This window comes from Nematolebias whitei, chromosome 5, assembly GCF_014905685.2.
Source record: "Nematolebias whitei isolate Nwh7 chromosome 5, NemWhi1, whole genome shotgun sequence".
Taxonomy (NCBI): domain Eukaryota; kingdom Metazoa; phylum Chordata; class Actinopteri; order Cyprinodontiformes; family Rivulidae; genus Nematolebias; species Nematolebias whitei.
Genome location: NC_056502.1, coordinates 6752163 through 6762250, shown reverse-complemented (window position 1 = coordinate 6762250; position 10088 = coordinate 6752163).

The following is a 10088-nucleotide window of genomic DNA, read 5'->3' as shown; positions in this document are numbered from 1 at the left end:
TCACCCTGGATAAGAATAGATGAAGTGCTCTTACAGTAATTGCTTTGTGATTATCTTGGTTGGAATGATACACCTCATGCAGGGAAGTCGGAGGAGCCTCAGCAAAATAATTGTCTGCAAATTACATAAACAAACAAACAAAAAAATCCAAAGTAAAACTTTTATACAGTTTCAATAAAGGATAATATTGCTTTTTCTTTCCATGGGGTGTTTTAGATTAAAAAGAACACAACTGTTGGTAAAATTTAACAACAAATATTTTTAACAATAACAGGATTCAGAACAAGAAGCTCAATAATTCACATTTTTTAACTGGACAATGCAACACTAGAGTTTTATTGAAGGCAGAGTTTATTTTATTCTATATATCATGTTGCTATATATCAGTCCAGATTTGTGTGTAAGTAGGTTATGGTTGTACAGAGTATTATAACCAGTAAACTGGTTCATGCATTTGTCATGTCTAGACTGGACTATTGTAACGGTTTGTTATCTCCAAACACTTCTTTAAAATATCTTCAGTTGATCCAAAACGCTGCTGCCAGAGTCTTAACTGGAGTTACTGGGAGAGATCATATCTCTCCAGTTTTACCTTCTCTCCACTGGCTCCCTGTCAAGTCCAGAATTGAATTCAAAATCTTAATCCTAACCTACAAAGCTCTCAACAACCTAGCTCCATCTTATATTCGAGATCTTCCATCCATCCATTATCTTTACCCGTTTATTCCATTTTGGGTCACGGGGGTCACTGGTGCCCATGTCCAGCAATCACTGTGCGAGGGGCGGGGTACACCCTGGACAGGTCGCAAGTCCATCACAGGGACACATAGAGACAAACGAGACAAACAACCATTCACTCTCTCACTCTCACCTAGGGACAATTTAGAGTTACCAATCAGCCTAACATGCATGTTTTTGGTCTGTGGGAGGAAACTGGAGTACCTGGAGAAAACCCACGCATGCACGGAGAGAACATGCAAACTCCACCCAGAAAGGCCCCTGGACCGGGGTTTGAACCAAGGACCTGCTCGCTGAGAGGCAGCAGCTCTACCAGTTGCGCCACCGTGCTGCCCTATTCGAGATCTTATTGTTCCATATTTTCCTAACAGAGCAATTCGCTCTCAGACTGCAGGCTTCTTGTGGTTCCTAGAGTTTCCAAAAGCAGAATGGGAGGAAGATCTTTCAGTTATCAGGCTCCTCTCTGATGGAACCAAGTTCCAGTTTCTGTCCGTGAGGCTGACACATTGTCCAGTTTTAAGACTTTCCTTTTTGATACATCCTGGGTCGGCTTGTTATGTTATACAACTGGAAGACAAATTGACCTCATTTCCTTAAATGATTTGCTAAAATTTAATAGTTTTCATTTGATTCTATTTCTATCTTAACATGTGATTCTCGACCTGCCATTGTGTATCTATTCTTACCAAACCCAGCCGGTTGAAGCAGATGGTCCGCTTGTCCTGAGCCTGGTTCTGCTAAAGGTTTCTTCCTCATGAGGGAGTTTTTCCTTTCCACTGTCGCCTTCTTGCTTGTTAAAGATGTGAGTTCTGTGATGGAGTTAAACTCAAAGCTGCTCCTCAGATAAATAAAGTTAAATTATTATTTTTATATATGAATGTTTCTGTTCAGTTTCCTGAGATGACTTCTGTTGTGACTTGGCGCTGCATAAATAAACTGAATTGAAATTGAATTAAGTATCACTCTTTCTATTTTATTTTTTTTAAACATTCAGTGTTGTAAAGAACTGAAGGGTTTAATCACACTTACACCATTTGTTTTGTAGAAAAAATGGAAAATATTTCACTAAATTACACAAAGGGACACAACGGAATATGAAAGCCAAGACTGATATTTCTCTTAAAATAAACATACAATCTGATTTGACCCTGTAAAGTGGCATTTTGTGTATTTAAAATTGGACCAACAACACACTCCCTTCAGCCTCTTGTAGTGGTCGTTTTAAATATGATCATAAATAATCAATATTTTTTCTGTATGCTCACGTAAAGAATTCATTAAAAGTTCCTTTTGGTAGCTTTGTTTGTGTTTGTTATTTTAGTTTTACGAGTGGCTGTCAGCTTGATTCATTTGGTTGTTTACTCATGCAGATAATTAATAATTACTTACACTTTAATTTTTAATTGAGGTTGTTGTTGAACAACTGCATGTGAAGTGTCTAAACTGTATCATGGCGTGTGGAAAGGCTGTTTTTTAGATCGTGCTCAGTATTCGTTAGTCTTGAGCTGTTTGTGTTGTCTTCTCAGTCTGATGCTCCTGACAGGTGATGATGAACTGTTGGCCCTGCAGGCTGCAGGTGTTAACCATCACCGTTTCCCACCACCTGCTCAGAGTCCACTGACCTCTCTGAAGACATCAGTCTGACGGTATTGTTCTCAGCCACGCAGGATGTCTCCAACACTGAGCTGCTGTGGAATAAAAAGCAACAAATCCAAAATGTTACACAACCACAAAGAAAGAAGACCACACACGAACTATGGAAAATGTGATTTTTAATAATTGAGAAGAAACTCCACAAGTTAAAGAAATAAGGCTACTTAAGTTTAAAGCTATTATTTCCATTTACTCAATTATGATCTTATTTACATCCTGTATTCAAATTTTACAGCTGCTGTCCAGGTGTTTCTTGTTAGTTGTAATGTCCCTCGAGATATCGCTGCAAGTCCCCTGAGACTTTATTTATTTATTTACTCATCTGCGGCGATTTGAACATCACATCCCGTCCATCTGCTGTTCATACACATACATTTCCTACTGTGTTTTAAACACGGCTCAGTGACGCACGAGCGTCAGGAAACTTTTGGTGATATGGTAGAAGGAGTAACTAACGCTGAGGGTGACCAGAACCAGAAATTATGTTTTAGATTAAAACTCATCCACATCATCCTAAAACCTTAGTCTGATGTTTTGTTCCAGTTCTGTGTAATAGATTTAACTCGTTATAAGAACATTTGTCTGTAGAGGTTTTAAATTATTAGACCTTCAATTTCTTCTTCTTCTTCTTCTTATGTTAAACTGATGAAATGCATAAATGTACTTTATGTTCATTTCAGATCAACAAATACTGTAAGTGTAATACTCTTATGACCTTTAGAAATTTTAGATATTTCTGCATAAATATGACTTAAATCATCATCAACTTTTCACACAAGTCCTAAAAGTAGATAAAGAGAACCCAGTTAAAAAAGTTAGACAAAAATATTATACTTGGTCATTTACTTATTGAGGAAAATTATTCAATATTTGTGAGTGGTAAAAGTATGTGAACCTTTGCTGTCAGTATCTGTGTGACATTCCAAACATGAACTTTATTCTTCTTGAATCGTTTTGTGATCCTTTTGTCTCCATCAAGGATTTTAGTTCTGCAGTGGCAGAGCTTAAATGGGGGGTTCCGCAGGGGTCCATCCTGGGTCCCCTCCTATTCTCTTTATACCTGCTGCCGCTTGGTGCTATTTTCCAGGAACACAACATGCCCTTCCACTTCTACGCCGATGACTGTCAAATTTACTTCCCCCTAAGACACAATGGTACATGCTCTATTCAACCTCTGCTCGACTGCCTGGCTGACATCAGGGACTGGATGGCTTTAAATTTCTTAAGTTTCAATGAAAAGAAGTCTGAAGTCATGTTGTTCCCTCCCAACGACACGATCACAAACCACTGCATCGACCTCTCCACTCTAACCCTGTCAGAAAAACAAAGAGTCACTAATCTGGGAGTGATAATGGACCCTTCCCTGAAACTTAACAATCATGTTTCTTCCAGCTGAGGCGACTGTCTAAACTGAAGCCCATATTGTCCAAAAATAACCGGGAGACAGTAATACATGCATTCATTACATCTAGGCTTGATTACTGCAATTCGCTCCTGTTTGGTATCAGTCAGACCTCCACTGCATGACTACAACTGGTCCAAAATGCAGCAGCCCGATTTTTAACCAGTACAGGCAAAAGAGAGCACATTACACCAGTTTTGGCCTCACTGCACTGATTACCAGTTCACTTTTGAATCCAGTTCAAAATACTCCTGTATGTCTACAAATCACTGAACAGTTTCGCCCTCCCCATCTCTCTGATCTGCTACAACCGTATGTCCCACCACGTTCCCTGAGGTCAGCGGACCAGTTGCTCCTCACAGTTCCAGGAACTCGTGTTAAGCGCAGAGGTGACAGGGCCTTCTCTGTAGCAGGACCAAGACTTTGGAACGAGTTACCTCTGCTTGTCAGACAGGCCCCCTCCCTCTCGGATTTCAAGTCCCGTTTAAAAACCCACTACTATTCAGTAGCTTTCAACACAAGATGATCTGTGTTTTGAACCTGTATGCTCCACACTGGTTGGTCGTCATTATCTGCATCGTTTTTATGTTTATATTCTGATTTACTTCATTTTGTATTTTGCTTTGTGTGTTACCTGTTGTTCTGTCTCTACAGCGCTTTGGTTGGCCTTGTAGCTGTTTTAAGTGCTCTATAAATAAAATGGTATGGTATGGTTTGAATCGTTCTTTGGTAGAACCACTTGTGTGTTTATGGTCATTGTGTTGCTGCATGACCCACCTTCTCTTGAGATTCAGTTCATGGACAGATGTTCTGACAGTTTCCTTCAGAATTCTCTGATATACTGTAACTCAGAATTCATTGTTCCATCAATGATGGCAAGAAGTCCTGGTCCAGATGCATCAAAACAGACTCAAACCATGATACATCCACCACCATGTTTCACAGATGGGATAAGGTTCTTATGCAGGAATGCAGTGTGTTCCTTTCTCAAAACTTCACATTTAATTTAAACCAAAAAGTTATTTTTTGGTCTCATCCGTTCACAGAACATTCTTCCAACAGTCTTCTGGCTCGTCCACGTGATCTTTAACAAACTGCAGACGAGCAGCCATGTTCTTTTTGGAGAGCGGTGGCTTTCTCCTTGCATCCCTGCCATGCACACCATTGTTGTTCAGTGTTCTCCTGATGGTGGACTCATGAACATTAACATTAATGTGAGAGAGGCCTTCAGCTGGGCTCCTTTGTGACCTCGCCGACCATTACGTGGTGATCCATCCTGTTCAAACTCTCAGTGGAACTTTTAACACCCGTGGCCATGGTGGGTGTTGGTGATTCACAAACGTATGTAAATAAATACTTTTCTGTACGTCTGAGTCAAGCCTTGCTGAAGGCCTTTCTTATCGTGGACAGATGAAGAGTCCTAATGATGACTAAAAACTCCCACAGAGGTCCCACACACACTCCCCTGTTATATAAACCCTCAGTGTGAGCTTTTATAAAAATTCTCCTCACTCAGGTGTCCATGTATAAAGTAACCCCATCTTTTTAAATATTGGAATCAGTTCTTTGGTTTTACACGCAGCTCTAATCCAGTTTTATGTGAAACTATGTGTAAACGCCAGTGTTGTGTTGGGAACTCTTCAGCTGTTTGACAGAAAGAGGAGACGTAACCACTGTAACCATAGTAACACGAGTCCCAGTTGAGTCGTATTAGAAAACATCAAATGTATTTTAAGAATTACTTGAAGGCTGTACAAACATGTTGACTCCTTTAGTTTTTGCATCTTTGGATATTTGTCTCCTTCACCCTTTTTAAATGCTACCTTCACTTCCTCCCTTCCTCTCTGGGTCTTCTCATCTATCAGTCCATCACCTTCCCTTTCTACTCTCATTTATTTATATTTGCTCTGCTGCAGTGTCCTCCTGTTCTCGTAGCTTGTTTTATAACCGTGCACTAAATGGTTCAGTGTTTGAGCAGAAAGATATTACCTGATTTGATGCGCCTCAGTTGTTTATTCTGGCTTGTTCCCTGAATGCATCACTCTCTTTGAAGGGTTCTATCTCTCCTTATTAAACTTCTCATCACAATCTTTCACACTCCCTTTTTATCATTTTCATTGTGTCTGTCTGTTAATTATGCCTTCCTCCGTCCTCTTTGCCCCTCAGATGGTTCAATTAATTAATTAATATATTTTTGGGGGCTGCAGAAAACGTCTGACACAACCACTATTCATCATCCATCCACCTGTAGCTTTAGCACGATCTCATCTACGTGCCTCACTTCAGGGGGAGTCTGGTGTCTCTGTGGCAGGCCTCTCTTGTTGCTGCTGCTCTGAGCAGAATAACATCGCCTCGCAGTGGTGAGGAAAAACACACACACGAGGAAGGTTAGGCACAAACACAAGATTACATCAGCCATCCATCCATCATCTTTACCCACTTCTTCCTTTGTGGGTCAGGGGGGTCACCCTGGACAGGTCTCCAGTCCATCACAGGGACACACAACCATTCACTCGCTCTCTCATCTAGGGACAATTTAGAGTTACCAATCAGACTAACATGCGTGTTTTTGGTCTGTGGGAGGAAACCGGAGTACCCGGAGAAAACCCACGCATGCACGGAGAGAACATGCAAACTCCACCCAGAAAGGCCTCGGCCCGTTTTCAATCCGGCAACCTGCTCGCTGAGAGGCAGCAGCTCCATCAACTGCGCCACCGTGCCACCCAATATTGGATCATGGACTGTATTTACAAAAAGTATTCAGACATGGGAATGGAACAGGTTGTTGTTTTTTTTTACTTTTTGTCATAGTGGAGGGCAGCAAATACTCCCAGGTGCTGATACAAATACAAAAGAGTTTTTATTAAAAGTCCAAGGTGTTTAATAAGAAAATATATAGAAATGTGCAGTTGGGGATGAAACACAGGATTAAGGCTTTAAGAAGAGATTAAAGAGGTAAGTATTGGTGTTTAATCTTGACTTCGACAATGTTTCCAACAAGTCTTTGTGCTGATTTAATGTTCTCACTTGTTTTTTTTTTGTTTTTTTTGTTAATTGCTTTCTTCAAGGCGTGTGCAGTAGGATGAGGGGATCTCAAGGATTCTGAGGAGATGAAGAGAGACGTGAGGGCTCAGAGTTGGCAGTTGTTTGTGGGTGAAGATGTGTTTGACCATCGGATGAGAAAGAGTTGATTCTTCAGAGACCGTGAAATCTGAAGGACTTGGATCCAGTTGCCAGGAGAAAGAAAGAGAACTGGCACGGAGCAAAAACTGCAGGTCCAAAAAACTTTTCTCAGAGCTGAGGTAATTCAAACATGAAATGTTGGCCGCTAATGATTACCAGGGTGATGGTTTGACTGGGCGTCCACTGATGGTCTGAACAGATCTTAAAAAGCAGTGATGAGGAGGATGAATGGACACTTTAAGTGAGCAGCTGGCAGGAAGCTCAGTTGTCCTCAGTTCCACCTTGAAGTGAGGAAAAAGAAGTGAAGAAGAAAACGTCTGGAACATGCAGGAATCCTTACATCTTTATGGTATTTGGATTGTTAAAGCAGTGTTTTAAAGAGCCTTTTTTTTATTTTATTTTTTTTACCTTTTCAGCAATATTATATCATTGCATCATCAAAAACACTTTCTCTTATAATTTTTCTCCAATATATTTTTTCAATACTTTAACTTTCCTGTGTAGCTCAAATCCAATTCAGCACCTTTAGGAAGAATCTAAAGTGACTGCAAGATGTGAAATATCTGCAACATCAGTGTTTAACCTTACTACAGCTCTTGTGCTTATATTGTAAATTTATGAGACTGTGTACTGAACTGTATACTTAACTTTTCTTTAAATACTTGTTTTCTCAAACTAAGAGATTTATTGATAAGACATGGCTGATGTGACTCTTTAAACGCCATGAAATTACCGTATTTTTTTGGTCTGTAAGTCGCAGGGGTGTTTTTTTTTTTTTTTTTTTTTGCATAATTTGCATGCCCTGCGACTTATACACCGAAGCAACATATTTATGGATTTTTCCCATATTTATAAATCAATTGTTGGCTGAGATATGACTGTTTTCATTCATTCTGACTGAAAATATTGAACACTAACATTTTCAGCCTCTAGATGGCACTCGAGTAGTATGGCATGTCGTTGTATCATGTAAAAGGTAAAAATGGCTATTAATGACACAAATGGCTTGCCACAGTCTGCCACCTTTGTCCAGCTTTCCTGGAGCAACTATCAAATCAGCTTCATTTCGCTGCACTACCCTGGCAAAATGCAGTTAATTTGACCATTAAAGTGCATTTATTAAGTAAAAGTTCAACTGAGACACACCTTTACTATAATTATAAGCAAACAAATAATTGTTTTTAGGTGTTTATCTTGTTAAATTTTGAAGAAATGCACAGCGAGTCATCCCATGCATGCGCCTACTTCCGCGTATCGGCTTTTGAAATGCATCTGATTTGACCGTCAAAGTGCATTTATTAAGGAAAAGTTAGACTGAGACACACCTTCACTATAATTTCAAGAAAACAAATAATTGTGTTTATAAATAAACTGAATTGAATTGAACTAAAGTGCCAGGTTGAGCAGAGTAAGTAAATACAGTAGTATAGTGAAAAAAGTGTGGTCAGTTTGTCCTTCAGCAGTCTAAGTCTATAGCAGGATAATACAGGATAACTCAGGAAACCCAAGCCGACCCTAACTAGGATTTATCAAAAAGGAAAGTCTTAAGTCCAGTCTTAAAACTGGACAATGTGTCAGCCTCACGGACAGAAACTGGAAGTTGGTTCCACAAGAGAGGAGCCTGATAACTGAAAGATCTTCCTCTCATTCTGCTTTTGGAAACTCTAGGAGCCACAAGTAAACCTGCAGTCTGAGAGTGAAGTGATCTGTTAGGAAAATGTGGAACGATAAGGATCTCAAGGTTGTTGAGAACTTTGTAGGTTAGAAGTAAGATTTTGAATTCAGTTCTGGATTTGACAGGGAGCCAATGGTTTTGCTAACATTGCGAACAAACACAGACACGGACAAAACCTTATAGCCCTTTTGCCGTCGGTGGCAGACAATGCATCACAGGCATCTACCGGTATTGGAGATGAATGAACACGAAACATCATTTTTATCATCTACAAAATGTTCAGTTGCAAGATGCTCAGCTTTCTAAACAGTCCTTGCCGAGGGCCAGACTCACTTCAATAAAAACTCACTACTGAATCACAGACATCCTTCAAACTCCATAAGCTTTTGGCAAAAATCTTTGTGCATAATATCTACAGTTTCAGTGCAACCAAGAAGTTGTTTAACTGATCCTAAACTTCTAAAAGCTTCATTTTGCTCTGCATTGAATCACAGCTTCCTCAAGCAGACCAGTCATCTTTGTAGTTTTGCTTAATTTTCTCCTGTACTATGAATGCCCCTTGTTATTTATCAGTAAATTTATTCTGTTGTGTGGAAACCAGACTACACTTCTTCTGTAATATTTTGTTGAACTGCGCTCTAAACCTCTAAGGAGTTATCTGCAGTTATTTACGTCATCTTTTTATACAGAGCATCTTCCATTACTCTAAATGTACTTTTAACACTCGGCTCCCATCATGTCAGATTATCGACAAACACGCTCTGCAGGCGGAGAAGAACTTCTTTCATTAGTTTGAGCGCAGCAGATGATGCAGATGTTTGTGACAAACTGTATTTGGAGGGTTTGCAGCTTAATGTCACACACTGCAGCTAGTGTGACAATTAATCAGCTGCAGCTGACACGCCAGGATAATAAAATTATCATGTCTCACCACTTAGTCATCTTTACTTTGAAAAGGAGGGGCAAATGTGTGTCTGCTTATTAAAAGCCAGTTGTGAATTCATAAATCTAAATGAGCTAGAGGTGGGTGTTGAAAAAGTTGAGAGGTTCTATTTTCCCACTTGGAATTTCAGACTTTAAGTAAATGTGGAATGAAAATTAGCACAATATATCATAAACCAAAAGATGATTTATTTTTATTTTTATGAAACTCACTGGATGTATCTTGAACTGATTCACTTTGGGAGACAATCTAATTCAAGATCATCACCACAGCTAATCAAATTTAGCCAATGCAAAAATAGCTTTAATTTTACAGAGCTAAAATTTGGTTTTGTTCATAATATATACTCTTATATTTACCCGTTTCTTGATTGTGTGATATAGCAGGAGATCACGCAAAATGTTGTTTTCAAGGTTTGACCAAAACAGCTATAACTCTGTTCTGTAATCTAAAACTCATGCATGAATGGCAGCGAACGATATTCAACTTCACAC